This window comes from Hemicordylus capensis, chromosome 4 (assembly GCF_027244095.1).
Source record: "Hemicordylus capensis ecotype Gifberg chromosome 4, rHemCap1.1.pri, whole genome shotgun sequence".
Taxonomy (NCBI): Eukaryota; Metazoa; Chordata; class Lepidosauria; order Squamata; family Cordylidae; genus Hemicordylus; species Hemicordylus capensis.
The window spans coordinates 43,532,252-43,552,560 of NC_069660.1; the positions used below are offsets into that span (position 1 = coordinate 43,532,252).

General features: G+C 44.0%; 1 protein-coding gene across 4 annotated transcripts in view; it reads left to right on the forward strand.

The window, feature by feature from the left end:
• The first annotated feature begins 698 nt into the window (after nucleotides 1-698).
• DLGAP4 (DLG associated protein 4) overlaps nucleotides 699-20,309 on the forward strand; it is a 536,166-nt gene continuing 516,555 nt past the window's right edge. For 2 of the 4 annotated variants that reach the window (XR_008320783.1, XM_053313662.1), the window contains exon 1: nucleotides 699-1,030. The gene's annotated coding sequence lies outside the window, so the exon portion shown is untranslated. The remainder of the gene's footprint in view (nucleotides 1,031-20,309) is intronic. The other 2 variants (XM_053313661.1, XM_053313659.1) reach the window with 1 other exon arrangement.

Here is a 20,309-nt window from a genome sequence, read left to right on the forward strand (position 1 = left end):
TGAAACTACTCCCGAACAAGAGACGAAGGCTGCAGCCTGTAATTGCCTTTTCTGCACGGTGGCTTGCAGATGGAGGGGCTGGAAAATGCAAAGAGTTATTGTCATGGTCATTATTGCTGATTTGTCAGGCTGTCATTCTCTGGTCGGTCCTTTGAGACCGTGCACAGCGCTAGAGCAGCTCCTCTCCCCTCCCCCCTCCTTTTCGGCAAGCTTTAGACAAAAGGAAGCAGCCATGGCTTGTGGTTGGTGTCTGATGCTGAATTTCACCTGCTGAGTTGTAGCTTCTCCTTTCAGCCTGTGAGCTGCTTCTTCTTTTTTTTTTAAACCCATCTCTAAAAATCAAGGCATGCACTGGAAGCACTGACAGAGCCTCCAACTTAGCAGGGCCTGTCTGCTGCCTGCCTCTTTGCATAGCCTGCATCTTCTTGCTAATAACTTATTGAGTGCCTCAGATTTTCTGGTGTGTTGACCTTATGCATGATTCAGGTTGCCAGCGGCACAATAATACAACGTGCATCAGCAGCAGCTTTGGCCCAGCTCTTTCCCTGTCCTAGTTTCCTTGTGTGTGTGTGTGTATGTGTGTGTGTAGTATTCCAGACTCCTCTACAAATCCAGGTCTGGTTTTGGGGCCTGCCTGCCTCTTTTTTTCCTCTCTTTTTCCCTTTTTTTTTTTTTTGCATCTCTGCCTTTTTCTCCCTCTCTCCCTCCCAACCTCTCTGCGCTGTACTCTCAGGGGGATCTCAGCACTGCTGCAGCATCACTAACAACCTCAATCCAGGAGGCTGGGAAAGCGAGGCGGAAGGGGGAGAAAAAAGCTGAATGAATGGGCATCGCCTCAGTGATCGTTATGGGGAGAACGGTGGCTGCTGCATAGAGAGTATCAAAAGGGAGGGGGGGAAGAAGACAAGGAAAGGAAGAAAGAACTGCCACACACAACAATTAAGCTGGGCTTCATCACAAGCTTTTCTTTGGACAAGTACTCCATGGCAAGGGAGCATCGTCGGCAGCGGTCCCTTCCCCTGACACCCAGGTGAGTCTAATGTGTTCTTCATTCTTCTTGCATGCTGTGGGGGTGGGGGGTGGGTGGGGAAGAAACCATCTGGGGCCTGAACAATGGGTCCAATTGCCTCTGGCAAGGTACCTTTCAACAGTGAAGTATGAAGATGTCAGGAATGCCTCTGCTACTGTACCATCTCTTTCAAGTGAGAGGGGGTGGGCTGGGCTATGGATCTGCTTGTGGTACCGTGGAGGAATCGTCCACCCCTCTTATTTACCTCTTTTTTGCAACAGCTCCAAATGCTGATGATTCACTTAGACAACTTAGCCTGTTGTTTTGCCTCTGTGGGTACTTAGCCAGTCTCGGTAGTTCTGTCTCCATTACTCTTCAGTTCTTAAGACCTTGAAACGTACCTGCTTGTGCTGTCAGCCTGCCTCCCGTTAGCCCGCATGAGGAGGATTGCCATCAGCTGGGGGGCGGGGGAGAGAAAAAAATCTCTACAAAATAGTGCTGGAGAGGAGGAAGCCATTTAATGTTGTTGTACTTGGCAGCAGGGTTTGAGTGTTCTGTGTTGCTATTGATTTTATGCGTCACAGAGTCAGATACCATGGTGATGGGCAGCACTGAGAGAAGTGGGTGGTTCATTTTCGGGCCCACTAAGTTAGCCCCAAATAACACTCCGAAAATAGGTAGCTGTGAGCATGGGCAACTAATTTTGTTCTGCTGTTGGACTGTGGTAAGGACCTAATAGCTTAGGCGATGTTTCGACATTGTAATGAATAACAAGTGTGTGTGTCCCGGCCAGAGTGGTGGTGATGGACTTTGGAGCATCTTCAATAAAGGTAGATACCTGCCTGCATACTGAAGCATTTGTTTCCGGGGTGGGGTGGGGCGGGGAGACGGACATGTGCCACCTGACTAGAGAAAACTTAGGATATTTGCCAGCTCACATGGCTGAGACTCATTTCCGAAGCCTAGTACCAATTTCCTCTATTGTATTCTGCAGTCTTCCTGAAACCCACTTCAGCCTTAGGAAGGCTCTGCAATCTAAAATAAAACAACAACAGCACTAAAGTCTGTGATCAACTGCGTGTGGGTGTGTGAACGTATAATTCTACGCATGCACACGCATATCTGTGGTGACTAACAACAATGGGGTACGTGTGCGTGCTGCTATGATGGGGGACTTGACATCTGTGATATGCAATATGTCTGGGTGTGTGTGTGTGTGTGTGTGTGTGTGTGTGTGGTGACTAGCTGAGCATGTGGTGGCTCACTCGTGTGTAGAAATGTGATGAGCAACAGTGTATGTGGTATGTGTGTGTGAGGGAAGCGTTGGGAGCAGTCCTGTTGCAACGAGAGGGCGTGTGTGCCTGTGTGCGCCGCCGCCTGTGTGGAACGAACCTTTGTCAGCCAGTGGTGCTTCCACACCTTGCAGCGGTGGAGTGGGAGGGTGACACAAGGCAATGGGCTGGGTTGGTGGCCGTCTTCATAAATACGTCCCACAACTGTTTCCTTTAAATTTAGCATGCGTGGGGGGGGGGGGAGGAAGGGCTGCTTGACGTAATATGGTGGGGAACCACTGCTGCCCTCCTGCTTCCCATTTCAGGTACTGTGTCGGTATTATTTGGGGGTATCTCGTGGGTATAATCTGGGAGGGACCGGAAAGAGTGGATGCAGTCTCATGCTTTCATTCCAGCAAGGGTTGCTTGCCTTATGGTGACCTTGGAACAGCATGTCAGTCATGCAGCTGTTAGTGGGTTTTCTTGAAAATGGAACGGTACGGAAGGGAAGTGTCAGGTTGGAAAGATGGGGGAAAAGAAGTTTGAAGTAGCTAGGGAAAGCAGTTTCTTTTTAAAGGTTAACAGAAAGTGGGTGTAAGAATCTGAGTGACGCAATGAACCATGCTTTGTTGATATTTCATTTTCTGGGATATGCCCATTTTTCTCCCTTTCTGTGGGACTTGCATTCCTACTAGTTTCAGTAAAGATTGTAAGCCTCACTCGGCATTGCAAAATGTCATGTGATCATAGTAGCTGTGTTACCAGTGTGGTCCAAGATTGCAACAATAGTTGCAGCATAAGACTACTCAGCAATTTCGTATTTTCTCCATGTTCCTAATCGAAGCTTGCACTGGGTTTTCGTTGAGAATCTGCAGCAACAGGGAACACATGCTGTGGCATAAGAAGATCAGCAGGGGGTGCTGTGGGGCAAAGTGCTATTCTGATGAAAAAGAGATTGAAAGAAATTTGATGGCTAAGATACGTTGAGTCCCTTGAAGGTGGGATAAAAGAATGGGTTAATCTCTAAGCGTCTCTCTAGTCTTGGGGCACGTGGATCCAGGATTCCTGGGCTCTGCAGTTTCTCCATTTTTCCTGAGTTGCTATACCTGTTTGTGTAGTATCTCACATAAGACTGAGGGAAAGATTCACTGGCTGGTGGCAAGAAAGATCACACCTTGACAAGAAGCAAAACTCAGCCGATATGGAAATAAAACTCAAGTGCAGATTTGTGGGAAATGTCTATATTGGCACATAGATTACTTTGCATTAAAGTAGCACATAGTCTCCAACTGAGAAGGCTCCCACACACACACTTCAAGTTCCTGCTATAGAAGTAAAATCTGAAAAGGAAACAGGTGGGAGCAAACAAGAAATGTACCCAAGGTCACCCACTGTGGAGCAATTCACAAAATCAGAATATGTGGGATGAGTGAATCTGGGCTGAGTTCGGCACATGATGGAGGCCACATTCACTGCACCACCACTAAGCAGCTACAAGCGGGTTGAACAATTATGCTTTAAATATGGGTTGGGTGAAGCAGTTGCATAATTCTTTTGTCACTAAGCAATGCCCTAATGGCATGGTCATATTTACATGCTTCTTGACTGTAGCACAGGTGTGTACTACTGTATTTATCTGAATCCAAGGTTAGGTTTTTCACAAGTTCTTTGATGTTAGAAAGTGGGGGGTGGGGTGGGGTCATCTTAAATCAAGAGTCCTCTTCTTTTCAAGTAAATATAGGTATAGGTACAACTCCCTTGAAAACTAAAGCTTAACTACAGATATAACCTGTATTTGAGCTTTAGTTTTTAAGGGAGTCATCTTAAATCCCAAGTTTTCTTCTATTCGGGTAAATAGTATTATATCCTGTCCTTCCTCCTCAGAGTAGTCTGGGAGATAGTAACTTACCTGTGGTGATCCAGTGATCTTCAGAGCTGAATGGGAATTTGAACTTGGTTTCCCATGGCACTCAGCTCTCTCACCACTTTACCACTCTGGCATTCTACCTCTGTTGGTGACCCAGAGTTGGGCTTAAACACCCAGGGAAATACCACCAACCAGCCAGTCAAAGAGGAATGTGCTTCTAAGTTAAGCCTGCACACATGCGCCTGGGGAGACGGACTACACAGAGAACACAAAGCAGTTCTAACTCTCACCCATCTGTCCATATGAATCATGCACCACATGGCTCAACAGTTGATCCCATGTTCCATATAATGGTGGGTGGCCTTTGTTTTACACTCAGCCCTGTGCTTCATTACATAGGTCTCGCGAAGAGGGACAAAAGCCAAGTGATGTTCAGCCCAAAATAATAATCTCTCAGTCTTGGCCACAGACTAGAGCAAATAAATCAGTTAGCATGCCATCTCCTTATGACTACAGGTTCTGAAGTGCATAAGCAACTGAAAGCAATAGATCTGACTAGAAGTAGAATGGTTTTTAGCTGGCTGACCCTTTAAAAATTTTCTGTGTCATCACAGCTATGCCAGACAGTACAAAGAACACACAGAAAGGACATTGCACTAGCATACACTTTAAAAAAACCCACAAAACCAGTTTCTTTGTGCTTGCAGATCCCCTTGACAGTGGAGAGATTCAAGTATGTGGCAACTATATAGTGCATGTGAGCAAGTCAAGGAGAAAGAGAGAGAAAAGATGTGCCTACAAGTGATCCTGGCTGGTGGTTTGAGAACAGAGTGCCTTCTGTGTTGGTCTCTTTGATAAGGATCTGGGCTGTGTGAGTGAGAGATCTTTTCCACATCTGGAAACAGCTGGTGCAAATTATCAACATTCCATTAACTTCAGTGGAATTATGCAGGTATACAAAGGATGGATAATTTGTTCTTTAATGCTGCAAGTACATTTTGTGCAGAACATGTCTGGCCCTTCATGTCTTTGAAATGGAGCATTTAAAATGAGCACATGGGTGGTGGAATTGTAAGAGAGATCTACTTTCTGTGCAGAGGACTAGTAGAGTGCCTCTTGCACATGCCTCATGAGGTCAGAGTGCCAGAACAACATTTCAGAAATAAGGGATACTCTGGCATTGCACTGTCCTATTTATGGAGTTGTAATACCCTGGGGAAGCGGGGGAAACCTCTTCAAAATAAGGGCACCTCACCAAGGTCTTGTAAGGCCTGTAGAGCACAGGAGCAAAAATGGGACTTGTATGTCAGTGTTTTGTTGATGAATCAAACCTGAAGTTTACATTGTTTACTTTAATAATGGGAAAGATGAATATGCTGCCTAATTTCAAAAAGATTCTAAGTGCTAGTTATAAGCATTTTTTTTAATCTATAAAATATGAGTTCTCTTCACAAAGACCCTTTTATTGCACAAATGTTTTATTTTAAAAGTTGGTACAAATCAATTAAAAGCGTTTCAGCATTTAATTGAAATCATCAGTTTACAATCAAGCACAGAAAAAGACCTCTTCTGTTCCCCAGCTGTTAAATGCCCCAGCTATAAAATATGATAAAATAGCATTAAAACATTATTTCAGTCTAAAAACTAGCAAATCAGAGAGAGAAAGTAAGCATGGAATAATTTAAAACATTCAGGAATAGGCCTGACAATAGGCCTGGTTTTTTAAAAAAGTCTCCAGGTTTCATTAAAAAGCAGGCAGGAAGGGTGTCAGCTTGACATTGCATGGCAGAGAGTACCAAAGGGCGGGGACCTCGGAAGGTGGTGAGATGCACAAGAGATTCTCTCTCAAAGATTTGTATGGGGCAGACTTATATAGGTAGACAGTCTTTTAGGTATTTAGACCCCTAACCATTTAGTGCTTGAAAGGTAGAAACCAGTTTATTGAACTGCATCCAACAATGTACTGGCAACCAGTACAGTATAGGTGTTCTGGGCATCTAGGGGCTGACAGAATTCTCCATGCTGAACTCTGGACAAGTTGAAATTTCTGAATGGTCTTCAAGGGCAGCCACATATGAAGTGTGTTACAGTATTCTTAACTGTAACAAAGCCATGATGGTTAGGTCCGTCTGATCCAGGAATGAGATGCACCCGCTGAACCAGGGAAAGGCTTCCCACATCACAGTCACAACCTGAGCTTGCCGGCATAACACTGAGTTCTCCCAGGCTGTGATCTTTCTCTTTCAAGGGAAGCATTTTTCTGTCCAGAATAGGCTGACACATAATCATTGGGTCCACGAATTTCCTGACTAGGAAAACCTCTCACTTATTGACGAGGTCATCTGAGGGGGCTCTGCTCTGGGTGCCGACAATGAGGGAGGCTAGGTTGTCGTGCACTCAGGACAGGGCCTTCTCTGTTGCTGCCCCCAGACTTCTCTTCTGGTGGGCATCCGCTCCTCAGTCTCCATCACAGTTTTTAGAAAGCATGTCAAATCGTGGCTTTTTACCCAGGCTTTTATATGATTGTCTCCACTGCTGCTTCTTATATTTTGTACTGTTTTTATGCTAGTTTTAATTTAAATTTTTTTAAAATCAGATTTGTTTTTATATTTTTTTAGCTCAATGTTCTAATGTATCTTTTTAATAATCTTGTTTTAAAATTTTATTGTGAGCCACCTTGGGATTTTCTTAATGAAAGGTGGGGTATAAATTTAACAATAAATAAAATAAAAATAAAATTGTCCTTCATCAACTCCACACACTGATTCGGGACATTCACAGCCTCTCCAGCTGGGAATGGCAGCAAGATGTAAAGCTGGGTGTCTCATCAGCTTATTGGTGACACTTCTCCCCACACTTTCAAATGACTTCTCTCAGCAGTTTCATAGAGAAATTAAATCGCATGGAAACAAGATGGAACTCTTTGGGACCCACCAATGGCCATGGGGTTGAGCAGGAATCCCGCAACATCACCTTCTGGAACCTGTCTGTCAGGAAGAACTGGAGCCACAGCAAAACAGTGCCTCCCAGTCTGGCGATCCAGAATAACACCATGATCGCTGGTACTGAAAGCTACTGAAGTCTAGCAAAACCAAGAGGGATGCACTTGTCCTGTCCAAATCATGGCAACACTCATCATCCACCAGAGTGACAAAGACTGTTTCAGTCCCAAAACTGAGTCTGAAGCAGGATTGAAAGGGGTCTAGATTATCAGTCTCCTCCAGATATTACTGGAGTTGGGTTGTCACCACACTCTTAAACATCTTGCTCAATAAAGGCAGACTGAGACTGACTGGTCATTATCTAACGCAATGGGATCCAGGGAAGACTCTCTTAGCAGAGGGCAGACAACCACTTTCAAGTTAGATGGAATCACATCCTCAGCTAAGGATGTATTTATGGCCCACTCTGGAATCTCTTATTGGCCAGAAAGGGCAAGAGTTCCAGCATGAAAGGCGGAAAACACATGTTTTCAAGTATCCTGTCCACATCCTCAGATTGTGCAAGCTGAAAAGAAGCCATAATTGATAGACAAGCAGGAACCAATGGCATTTCAGCATCTATTGCTAATGTAGAATCCAAGCTGTGGCAGCTGAGAGTGATTTTTTTCCTGGAAAATACTTGGCAAACTGGTCACAGCAGGCTACAGGTGTGTCTTCTATTTGGTCAAGGTATCAAAGAAAGGTCATTTACCCGAAAAAAACACCTGGGCTGGACAGCTTTCTGTGGACACAATGGTGGCAAAAAAAAAAAAAAGTAATATCTTCACTGCTGCTATCAACAGGGGTGCTGGGCTCCTGCTTTTGTATGGTTGGATTCAGTTCGAATTTTCCTCCACCATCACTTGATTTGTCTTGTTAACTGTTTCATTGCCAGTAACTCTGTGCTAAACCAGGGAGCCTTTCTGGTTCCACAGTTGGGGAGAGAGTGCTTTGGAATTATTGTATTGATGCCCTGGGTTATTTTCTTATGCCAGAAATCAGCCATGGTAAAACTCTCAGCCACGTTGGTGAGAAAATTAACTGGAGCCATCAGGATCCATAAACCTCCAGTGCAGTGTTCCCTATGGGAGGAATCCCCTACAGGGATTCCCAGATGTTGTTGACTACAACTCCCATAGTCCCCTAGCAAAAGCTGTTGCAGTTGGGGATTCTGGGAGTTGTAGTCGACAACATCTGGGAATCCCTGTTAGAGGGAACGCTGCTCCAGTGGCAGATCATCTTAATAGGTTCCCCAGCCAGCAGAAGTTAGAAGCCCCATTCAGTCTAACCCATCAGGTAATGATATGTCTATGACAATGGAGTGATGTTGTTCTCCACTACTAGATAGTGCCCAAGCATAAACACCAGGACATGAGTGTGTCCTGCTATATGAATGGGTGCTGATATACTGTATGTGGTGCCAGTGTGTAATGGGTAGAAGGGTTGGACCAAGGAGACCAGGGTTCAAATCTCTACCCAGCTATGAAGCTCATTCTATAACCTTGGACCTATAACCAGGGCTGCACAACCTCAGCCCTCCAGCAGTTGTTGGACTACAGCTCCCATCATCCCCAGCCAAAGTGGCCAATAGTCAGATTTGACTATTTAGTTTGGGAACCCCAGCATCTGGGGCTCTACGAGGAGACATGATCGAGGTATTTAAAATTATGCATAGAGTAGAGAGAATGGGCAGAGAAAAAAATGTCTCAGTTTCTCACAACACTAGAACCAGGGGCCATCCCATGAAGCTGAAGGTCAGGAAATTTAGGACCAACAAAAGGAAGTGCTTTTTCACACAGTGCATAATTAATCTATGGAATTCTCTGCCATGGGATGGCCACTAGCTTGGCTGGCATTAACAAATTCTTAGACAAATTCATGGAAGCTTAGACACATTTATGGAGGACAGGTCTATCAGTGGTTATTAGTCTGGTGGCTATGGGCCACCTCCAGCCTCAGAGACAAGGTGCCTCTGAATACCAGTTGCGGGGGAGCAATAGCAGGAGAGAGAGCATGCCCTCGCCTCTTGCGTGAGGGCTTCCCAGATGCATCTGGTGGGCCACTGTGTGAGACAGGATACTGGACTAGGTAGGCCTCGGGCCTGATCCAGCAGGCCTGTTCTTATGTTATAATGGATAAAAGGGGGAGGAAACACCATGTACACTGCACTGAGCTTCTTGGAGGAAGAGTGGAATAAAAAGGTCATTTAAGGACATTTCCCACAGAGCTGTGTTGGCACAATACCTAGGTGGGGGTCATTGTTCCCTCTAAGGCATGCACTTGTGTGCATGCGCAGACATTTTTTGATGTCCGCTCAGTTAATTTTAAATCCCGCTCAGGTTGAATCTGGAAAGTCCTGCTCTAAATATATGTGTGCACACATTGCCTTGATACCGCCACCCAGAACAAAACTCATTCCTCACACGATTACAAAAATTATAGAACACTGTGGGGGTGCTTTTGCACTGGGCAGTGCAGCATCACTGGTCATTATAGAGGCTTGGATCCTAAGGTGCCCTCCTTCATGGGAAGAATGCCTTCCACTCACAGAAGTGGAAGTTTTTGCACCTTATGTTAGAGCTAGGGGTGTGTGAACAGGTTCAGTTCTAGCTGGGCTCAATGTCGAGCCAGCTTGGCTTGACAGGTTCGGAGTCAAACCAGGCTTGGTTTGAACTGAGCCAGTTTGGAACTCTACTGGTAAAGGGGAATATGGTCAGGATTGCTAATGTTGCTCCCCTCACCCCTATTAGCCTCCCCCAGAGTAGGCAGGGCTGCTGCCAGCCTGGATCAGGCCTCTGCGCACACGTGGGGTGTTTTACTGACTTATGTGCATGTGCAGAGGCCATTTGTATGACCACAGTCAACTGCATTGAGACTCGGCTGCTGGTCAGCAGGACAGGCCAAGAGCTCTTCATGGCTCCTGCTGTTGCTGCAGGATATTCCTTCCTGTGGACCAGCAAAAAAGGCCTCGTGGGCAGATCCAGCCCCTGGGATCTGCCCTTAAGTTGTGCAGACCTGCACTAGTCTCTTCCACAGAAAAAGTAAAAACAAACAAACCCTGCAGTGTTCTTTCCCTTGCACAAGCTGTTACCTGTTACAGCACTGCACAAACTCTTCGGCTTGTGCAAAAGTTCATGGAACAGCATTCACAGTTATTTTCCTTCCGTCACAGTTCTTTTGGATCCAATCCAAAGCTCTGGGCAGGCAGCAGCTGTTAGGCCCTACCTTAATTAGCCAATGCAGTGATTCATAAAATCAGAGTAAACTTCTTGTGGAACAAATATTTAGCCCAAAAGCAATGTGATTGGGTATCCCTTTTAAACAAAAAAAGGTGTGATCTGATGTATGTTAGCAAAAGTTAATTTTTTGTGCATCTTGGATTCTGCCTCGCAACAGTTAGGACAGCAAAATTGCTTTATGACAATTCAGTGACAATTGTGCAGCAGGTTTGGAAGTAAGCACTCTATGTACTTTCTAAATTGCCTGCAATCAGGCATCTACAGAGCACTGATTTCTAGCTTGTTTCCCTCAAGGACAAATAGCCAAAGTTCGGTTCCTTTGTGTATGGTGTTTCCACTTTCTCAATGTGCAGGAACTGATGTTGAAGCAGATATAGTGGAGCACCTTTCTAATCCAATAAGGAGCCAGTACATCCTCCTTATCTGTATAAGCCTTACTCTGTAGTGCTCTTTTGCCGAGAATATAGCACCCATTCTCTTAATGTTATATATATATTTTTATCCAATTCAAAGTGCTACCTTTGAATTGGATAGAATCTATGAAAGGTTGAATGGATTCAGTTCTAGTTGGCTTTGAGAGATTTCTTCCCATTCTTCCCCTCACTGTAGTTGGGGTCGGTTAAGGCTGTTCCAGCCACTTTCCCTAGCTAGATAAAAGTCTTAACGTTTCTGAAAGACAAAATGTTCCCCTTAGCAAGCATGCATTGAATTCTTGACTTACAATAGCTTTGTGCATGGGCCCTAGTTTTTTGAAAATCAAAATGAGGAATTTGGCATGAATGGTTTCTAGAGGTCTTGAAAATCTTGAGGCTGAACCGGAGATGGTGTCGGAGAATGCGTCTTCCAAGGGCAGTTCACACGGACATAAACTGGGTTAGGGATGTGTTAGATAGGAACAAGGCAAGGAGCATGATGATCTGTCAAGCCCCAGTTGGGTAGGATGAGCATGCCCTACCCAGCTTCTGAATAAGGTAAATGGAAAAATCGTCCTGCCCAGCTGGGGCAGACAATCAATCTCCCCACCTCCTTCCTTATTTTTCTCTATCACATGATCACAAAACAGGAGTGTGCCCAGCTTCTGAAGTGGGTTAGGACTCATCTCCTTCCCTGTCTATGGTCATGTGACCATAATGTCCTTTCCTCCAATGTCCTTTCCTGCCCCCCCCCCGCTTTTTTTTTTTTTGCTAAAAGGGGAGCTGATTTGGATTGAGGTCATGCTGCAAGGGCAGGGGTTTACCTTTGCCCCAAATAATTACATTTTAAAAGAGCAGGTTTCTGGCTTTCATTGCAACCCAGAAAATATAGAGGAGATGGGGCCGGTGTATACTATAAACGTTCAGAAATGCCCTGTTATGAATCCAGTGCATCTGATAGGGATGCAGACAGAGGGAAAGCTCGAGCAAATCCTCACTTGAATATTTGTGGTGGAGAAGAAAGATACTCTTGAGGGAAGAAAATATGTTTCAGGGTTGAAGATGTGGGTTATTAGGTAAACCCATTAGGTATGGGTTCAGTAAAATAAGGGGGAGGTTAAAATTCTGGATCCCTGTCTGTCAGACCTTCTGCCGCGAAGTACCCTATATCCTGATCTTAGATATGTTTGTTCAGAAGTAGTTCCCACTAATTCAATAAAACCTATGCCCAGGTAAGACTGCATGGAGTTTTAGGCTAAAGTTACTTTTGAGTAAAAATGCAGAAGGTCACACCGAATTTCTCTTAAATACCCTTATAGATTCCTCTTATACCATACTCTGTTACTGCCTCCCAAGAACTTGGCTCTTTAAACAAACAAAAACTGCAAGAAAATGCAGATTTTACAATCAAAAGAAGACATTCAGGTTTGTGTCACACACAATTGATTTTCAGTAAGACTTCCTTATTATAAAATCAGCACTTGTGATGTAGAATTCCAGATTGCTCTACTCCTAGGCATCTAGGTGAAATTCTGATGATGATCCATATTTCACAATGTTGTATATTCATGAGAAAGTCAGGGCTACCATGTTAGAGCTGTTCTCTGCTGATGTATCATCTTCAAATGCCATGCTAATAAAATATTCGCATTTGGCTGGTTGTTTCTGGGGATTCAGCCCCTCCCGCAACCAAACGGTGTCATCTTGCAGTGTGTTATTTTCATTTCATGCTTTGTAAATGCTTTTTTTGAGTTTTATTTTTAAACTCAGCTGGATGCCTCCATGGATAACATCTCTCATTGCTGGAATTGAAAGGGTATGAGCAAAGTCTCATGAATGTCATGTCTGGCTTTGCACGGTATATCAAAGAAAACAATTAGAGGGCCTAAATCTCAAACCTCATGCAGGAAGACTCACAGTGGACCAAATCTTTTATTTCTTATTGAGTTCTTTTTCTCAGGCAAACTCCTACTCGGGGAAAGTTAAGTGGAAGTTGAGTTTGAGGGCTCATTCAACTCTGAAATGGCTTGACAGGTTAATGACATTCATGCAGTTCTTCCAAGGTTCTTGGGGCAATTTACATGGGGGGGGTGCTATCCCATTTTAACATCACAACAAGCTGTGAGGTGGTTTAGGAGGAAATAGACTGCAGCAATGTCACCCCATGAGCAGTGATCTCGTTAATTTTTTTTCATCTGTTTGGAAAATGAGTTTTGTTCTGGGCAGCCGTGTCAAGGCAGTGTGTGCGCACATATATTCAGAGGGGGACGTTCCTGATTCAATCTGAGTGGGATCTAAAATTAACTGAGCAGGCATGAGAAAACTTGTGTGCACACATGCGTGCGCCTTAGAAGGAACACTACCCATGAGCTTCATGCCTGAGTGGGTATTAGAATGCAAATCTCTCCAGTGCAAGTCTAACTCTCTGTCCAGTACTGTGCCCCCCATCCAATGTGGGTTCTGAGGTTGGCACTAGTTAAATGGCAGAAGCTCTCGAAGCTCCTCCCCAGCTCTGCTACCCGAGAACCTTGCAGCTAGAAATTGAACCTTGGACCTTCTGAATACAAAGTGTATGTTATGCACACTGAATTCCTTAGATCAGTTATACACAGTGTTAATTCCTTTTCTCCATCCTAAATCTCCTGCCAGTCAGCTTCATTGGATGACCACCGCAATGAAAATGAGGCAAATAAAAATCAGGAAATGAGAAGCTGTTGAAGCCTGTAAGTTGTCTTTCTTTTGTTTTAGATTATTTCCCATTTAGCTGAGGCAGAGGAGCAGCTGAGGGACCAAGGTGCCGGCAACCTCCCCACACTTTAGGCCAAAGGAAATAAGCTGTATTTCTAGAATACAGTTTTGGGGGCAGTAGCAATAGCAATAGCAATAGCACTTACATTTATATACCGCTCTATAGCCAGAGCTCTCTAAGCGGTTTACAATGATTTAGCATATTGCCCCCAACATTCTGGGTACTCATTTTACCGACCTCGGAAGGATGGAAGGCTGAGTCAACCTTGAGCCCCTGGTCAGGATCGAACTTGTAACCTTCTGGTTACAGGGCGGCAGTTTTACCACTGCGCCACCAGGGGCTCTGTAGGACCCAACATCTCTAGAATCGGCTCTGCCCCACCCCCAGGTGATCCCCATGGGGACAAACTTCTCAGCAGCACAACACAAAAGATTACTAGATAGAATACAACACCCCTTTTTCAGGGCATCAGGAATAAGAATTTTTTCTTGTTGTTTCTCAGTGATAGAATATGTAATTTTCACATATAACATCTCAGGTTTGATTTCTACATCTCCATGGAGAGGCTTTCACACCCTGCTACCTGAGATCCTTTAATTGGAGATGTAGGGATTAAGTCTGAGATGTCGCTTATGCAATTTATGTGTTCTATCTCTGACCAATAATATATTTAAAGAAAAAATTAAACTCATCAATGTTACTGGTGGCTTCCTAATAAGTGTTAGGGGATTGCAAAATGGGGTGGAAAATCTCCCCATTCAGATGCAGGGAAGTAAACATTACACTTAGTCTGATTTGGCAGTTGTTTTATTATCAAATCTGGCTGTGTGACATTATCAGGAAGTCTGTTTAGAGTGAGTGCAATCCTTCCTGCTCTTACTCTGATTTGGCTTTGTGATATTGTCAGGTTGCCATATGGCTATGGTATGCCAGCGTGATCTCTGATTGGGTAGAATTATCTCACAAAGAAGCTCCTCTTTTTTGTTTTAAAAAATAGCCCCAAAGCCACAGATTGATGAAAGAATCAAACTCGTGGTTTGCGAAAGATAAGGGCGGGGGAGGGTCTTTTGTTCCTCTCTTCGTGCCAGAAAGTTTTGTAGACAAAAATTTGATGCAGTCTTCTGTAAAACACCCACAGAGAACCTGTTAGCTATCTTTTTCTGTTTTTGCTAGGAAGTGACATTCAGAAAAAATTGTTACAAAAATGACAGTGCTCATTAATGACTAAAACTCCACCCATCTCTGCTTTTTTCTTTCTTTTTCTTTTTTGCAAGCTGTTCAGATCAGGGTGGACTGATTTAAATTAAGGCAATGTTTGATTCCCATGACATAATACTTTTGCTGAAAAAATGTGTTTACTCAAAGGGCCAAAGTAGATGTTACACACATGTCCTTGTAATTTTCTTCTGACTTTCCCCCACACCCAAATAAAAAAGCTGCCTTGGGAAGTTGCTGTATTCATTGGGGAGCAGTGGGGGAGAGGGTGCTTATCCTTTCCCTGCCGGACATTCCTCCATTTAAGGTCTAATTTGGATTTTAATTGTGATAGCAATCAGTTAAACATATTGGGTTGCCACTAAATAGAATTCTATAGTACCTAGGAGAATAATTCAGAACCTTTGATCATTCAGCCCACATGTTTTTTGCACTATAGAATTATATCTGGCTAGAGAGAATAGGGGCAATTGTAAGTTAAGTGACTTCTATTTGGCTTTTTGTACACATGCAGAGAGACCCAAGCAAGATCACTTAGTCAGACTATGCCTAGAGCCTTTCAGAAAGAGCTGTTAGTTATTGGACAGATTGTTTTGTTTTGCTTTTTTCTCCATGGAATTATCTATCTATCTATCTATCTATCTATCTATCTATCTATCTATCTATCTATCTATCTGTTGGCATTGCAGAACTCAGGTAGTTAGAAAACACAAAATAGGATGCAAGGTTACCCAGATGGAGGCCCGTAGATTGTCCTCCTAATAAGGGGCGTATAGACTGATTAGCTAGCAAATCGATCCGCCACAAATTGGGGCAATTTGCTGATTTGTTTGTGAATTGACTCACCCTGTGAATAAAAGGGCTGATTTGATTACAAATCAAGATCACCCCTGATTTTTGAGGATTGGGTGCCATTTTGTCCATTGGCTGGGAGGAGGGAGCAGGGAGAGGGAAGGCCAAAGGAGGGAGTTTCAAAATGTTTATAAGGGGCTGCTTGGAGGCAGAGAGAGTCATTACTTTTGTGGAGCGGTCTTTCTGAAGACCAGCCTCCCCTTGTTGGGCTATTCCGAGCTGGCCATGAAGGGCAAGTGAATCATGGTCACCACAGCCCCAGATGTGTCCCAGTCTGATCATTAGTGCTGCTTGACACACACAGACATGCACACACATCACCATCATGGCCAATGATGAGATTTGGACTGGTCCCCTGGGGCCCATCACCAATCTGAGGTCATGGTATGTTATCCAGACACAGGCAGGGATATATGCCTATGATGAAGAAAGAAGATTTCTTCTCATGGTAAGAGATTATCTCCATTCTCCATGTCAGGCCCTGAGAGTGGTTTGTGCTTTACTCACTGCTCTGGTCTGCTTTGCAGTCTGCGTTCTGCATTGCAAGGTGTATTCACTCAGTCAGCATGTGGCTGAAAAGGTTGTTCTTGTTGAGATTAGTTGTGCTAATGGTGCTGCTGTGGCACCTATTGTAAGGAGTCATATTTCTGTGTGAGAGCAACTTGTGGAGTTACTGCATTGCAGGCACACTGTGGCTGCCTGGCAGTGGATTCTGGGTCAGTGATTCTTTTTTGGTCATTTTTGGACTGTGTGTTTGGCAAAATATGGTGTTCTGTGTTGGGAGGGGCTGTGTGTCCCTCTGTTCTGCACTGTTGTTTTTCTAGGCAGAATTGCAGTATGTATGCACTCTGTTTGTTTCACACATAGGGAACAATGAGGAACTCAAATCAACCCATTGTTCCCCATGAGTAGGCCTAGGGACCCCAAAGTTGGTTGGGTGGTAGGGCATGACCCAACCTACCCACCACCCAGCTCACAAAGCTATTGAGCAATTGGGCAATTTTTAATGAATTTTTTAATTTCATCTGGGTCAGTAAGTCAGATACAATTCAAAAATTCATTACAAATCTCCTGATTGCCTGATTGTTTTGGGGCTGGGTGGTAGGTAGGTTGTGTCATGCCCTATCACCCACCCACTTTGATGTCCCTAGGGCCCACCCATGAGGAACAATCAGTTGATTAAATTTCCCCATTGTTTCCTATGGGGGCGATTCACAATTATTTTGTGAATTTCTGATTTGATACATCAAACCAGCTGGCTTTGGCCGGCTGGTTCAATGAATTGATTCACTTTTTTTGCGATTCTGTTTGCTAGTGAATTGAATTGCAAAAAACAATTAGTGCACACCTCTACTCCTAATAAGTCAGAAGGTACTGTCTTCTGGGTCCTAGTGCCTGTGATGCCTTGCTAGAAAGTACACAACAACCAGTAAGTGACCTTCTGGACTGGTTCAGAGGATCCAGCTACGCTTAGCTAAGATCATGAAAGTGGCGAAAACCTTCATGCTTCTCCTCTCCACCTTTACCTTTGCAGCTCTGTGATGGAGCCATGATGTCAACATACTGTTTTATTTAAACAAGGCTCTGAGACTTGTTTAAAGCTAGCCTGGGAACAATGGGTTAATGCTGGCTTACATCAAGATTTTAAACAAACTTGGTTTAACATCCTGGTTTGGAACTAGAGTCGAATCACAGTTCCTAGCTTTGCATGAACTAGGGAGCATGGCTTATGCAGGCAGGATTGCCATATAAGTAGAATGGGGAAGGGGATGAGGAGGTATGTAGGCTCTTTAGTCTTCAGGCTGCATTCCCAATTGCAGCTAACTGTAGTTCGTTACTTGTCTGAACCAGCCAATTGTGCCATATTTATAATGTTTGATCTGGAAGAGTCATATATTCTCCACCACATCTGTTCTTTTACATTTAAAAAAGCAGACTTTAATTCAAGGATAATGCTTTCTGTATGCATGCAGATGTGCAGATGTTAACATGTTTGTTTGCATTAAAGTTAGATTGCATTGTAAAGCATTTTTATAAAGAAAAAAGTCTTGAGTACTATAATTGAATTGAAAACATGAAAATATCTGATTTAAATAAAAATGTCTGACAATTTAAATCAGATTTTTTTTAAAAAATTGCTCAGTCTAGTACACATGCATATGGTGTTGCATTAGGATTTCAAAGTGCTGAACCTGGTTTTTCTATATAGGTTTTGTGTACCCCATTATGTACTTTTGCACAACTGTGCCGTTTCTAAGAACAAATCCATTCTCATTTCCTATGTTCTCCAGCCATGAAGGGGGCTTACCAGTGCTCCAGAGACAGGCAGACTGCTGCTGGCAAACCACCACACCCACCACTGCTGACCATGCCTGCACGCACCACCCCACACTGGCCACACCCCCTGTGTTGGTATCACACATATGCTGATGCACAGGAGCAGGAAAGTCAGACATGTGCTCCTTGCCCGCTCCCATCTGGTGCTTCATTTGCTGAACTAGATGGGTGTTCTTTGTCTCCCTCGCTCAGAGCAAATGAAGCACCAGCTGAATGAAGCACTGGCTGAGAGCAGAAGACGGACTGCGCCTCACTATCTCAGCTGGTGTGTGGTTTGTTCACTGACTGGTTGTGAGAGGGGGCAAAGGCTTGCCCTGTGGGAGGGACAAGGGGCACCATAGCAGTCCCCAGGCCCCAGCAGCCTAGGGACATTTGTTGTCCCCCCTCCCTTATCCAGTGGGTGCTACGTCCCTATGTTCTCTCATTGGAGAGGAGAGCTGGTCTTGTGGTAGCAAGCATGACTTGTCCCCTTAGCTAAGCAGGGTCTACCCTGTTTGCATATGAATGGGAGACTTGATGTGTGAGCATTGTGAGACATTCCCCTCAGGGGATGGAGCCTCTGTGGGAAGCAGAAGGTTCCAAATTCCCTCCCTGACAACTCCAAGATAGGGCTGAGAGAGATTCCTGCCTGCGACCCTGGAGAAGCTGCTGCCAGTCTGTGTAGACAATACTGAGCTAGATGGACCTATGGCAGCTTCCTATGTTCCTATGCACTTTCCACAGCTGGCTTTTCATGTACAAGCACGAAAACGAAATAGACTTAGGAACTGATCAGCTCTATTAATTCCAGTATCTGACAAGTGAGTACAATACACAATGTAACTATGTCTGTCTTCACTGTCATTGTGTTGAATCTGGCAGACACATTTCCTTCCGAAGTCTGAAGGGAATTGACTTGTGCCCTGATGCATGACTACTTCTCACATTTAAACAAATATCATTTCCCTTATCTTCTCCTCTTGGGAAAATTCAGAGAGGCTTACCCAGGCAGTCTCCCATCTAGGCCCTGCCCAGGTGGAAACCTGCTTAGCTTTTAACAGTGCAATAAATTTGGGAAGAAACGAATTCCTACTCTAGGTTTTATGATTGGGTCATTATTATGTCTATGATGCTGTTTGAACCTCAAAGTCTTACAACACTGAGACACATTCTCTGATATCCCACTGCTACAAATACCGAACAGCCCTGGAAGCAACTTCATTTTGGCATTTTGACCGTTTCAGGGACATGTTGGTGCAGCAATATTTACAGAAAACATTTCCCCTTTCCTCATAACCACTTGCTGTCCTATCTCCACATTTTAAATAAGGTGTCCTAGTTATAATGAGCAACTTCTGGTGCTAGGGAGAACCCATGCCATCCTGGTTTAATATCTGTACTTCCCTTCCGGTGACAAAGCTGTAACACAGGATTTCAAAGCCATTCCGTTTGTCTCTCCACCTGTGATAACGCTGTCCTGACATTTATGTAGTGCTTTTTGAAAGTAATGAATTATATCCCTCTGGGGGATGGCGAACAGAGGGATGTGTGTGAATTATATACCTCGGTATTTTGAATTGAGAGGGACAGAGTGTGCAGAACAGTGGCTGTGTGGCATTGCCAGCCTTAGCAGCTCTACAAATTACACAGAGCAGCATCAATAGCAATCTCTTTAATGTTTCCCGCAGGATGTGGAGAACTTGCAGGACTTTGACCTGAACATAGTTGGGGGATAATAATAATAATAATGCTAATTAAAATCTTACTTTATCAGCTGATAGAGAAGCCTGTCTCTTTCCAGCAAAAGGCTTCAGGATCATTCAACCAATTTACTCCAGGCATCTGCCATTCAAAAACTCTTGTTGTAAACACTTCTTGTTATGTGATTTAGCAGCCACTGTCCATGCAACTTAGAATGTACAATCGACGGTTTCCTCATTGTACCAATCCAGCCAACTGTGCAGCTCATGACTATATTGCATCCCAGGCTGTGATATCAGGACAATCATGGTCTTTAAGCGGAGTTAGACAAATTCAATAGCGTCACGTCTATCAATGGCAACTAGTCTTGATGGCTATAGGCTACCTCCAGGTTCAAAGGCAGATGCCTCTGAATACTAGTTGCAAGGGTGGTCTTATGTTTTTAGGTGAGTTAATGGCACTTTAGATAGACATGAACTATACAGCTGATTTTTGTTGTTGTTCACTTACAAGAGCAAGACTCAGTGCTATCAGAGGATCAAAAAGAGCGTTTTGTGTTTTGATTTTTGGTAATCCCTAGAACAGTTCCAGACAAAGGCTTATACCTAAAGATCAGTTCACTATTGTACATGAGCACATCTTTCCAAGAAGTTTGTTGGCTGCTTGGGAACTGAAGAGAGTCCCTATCACTGTTCA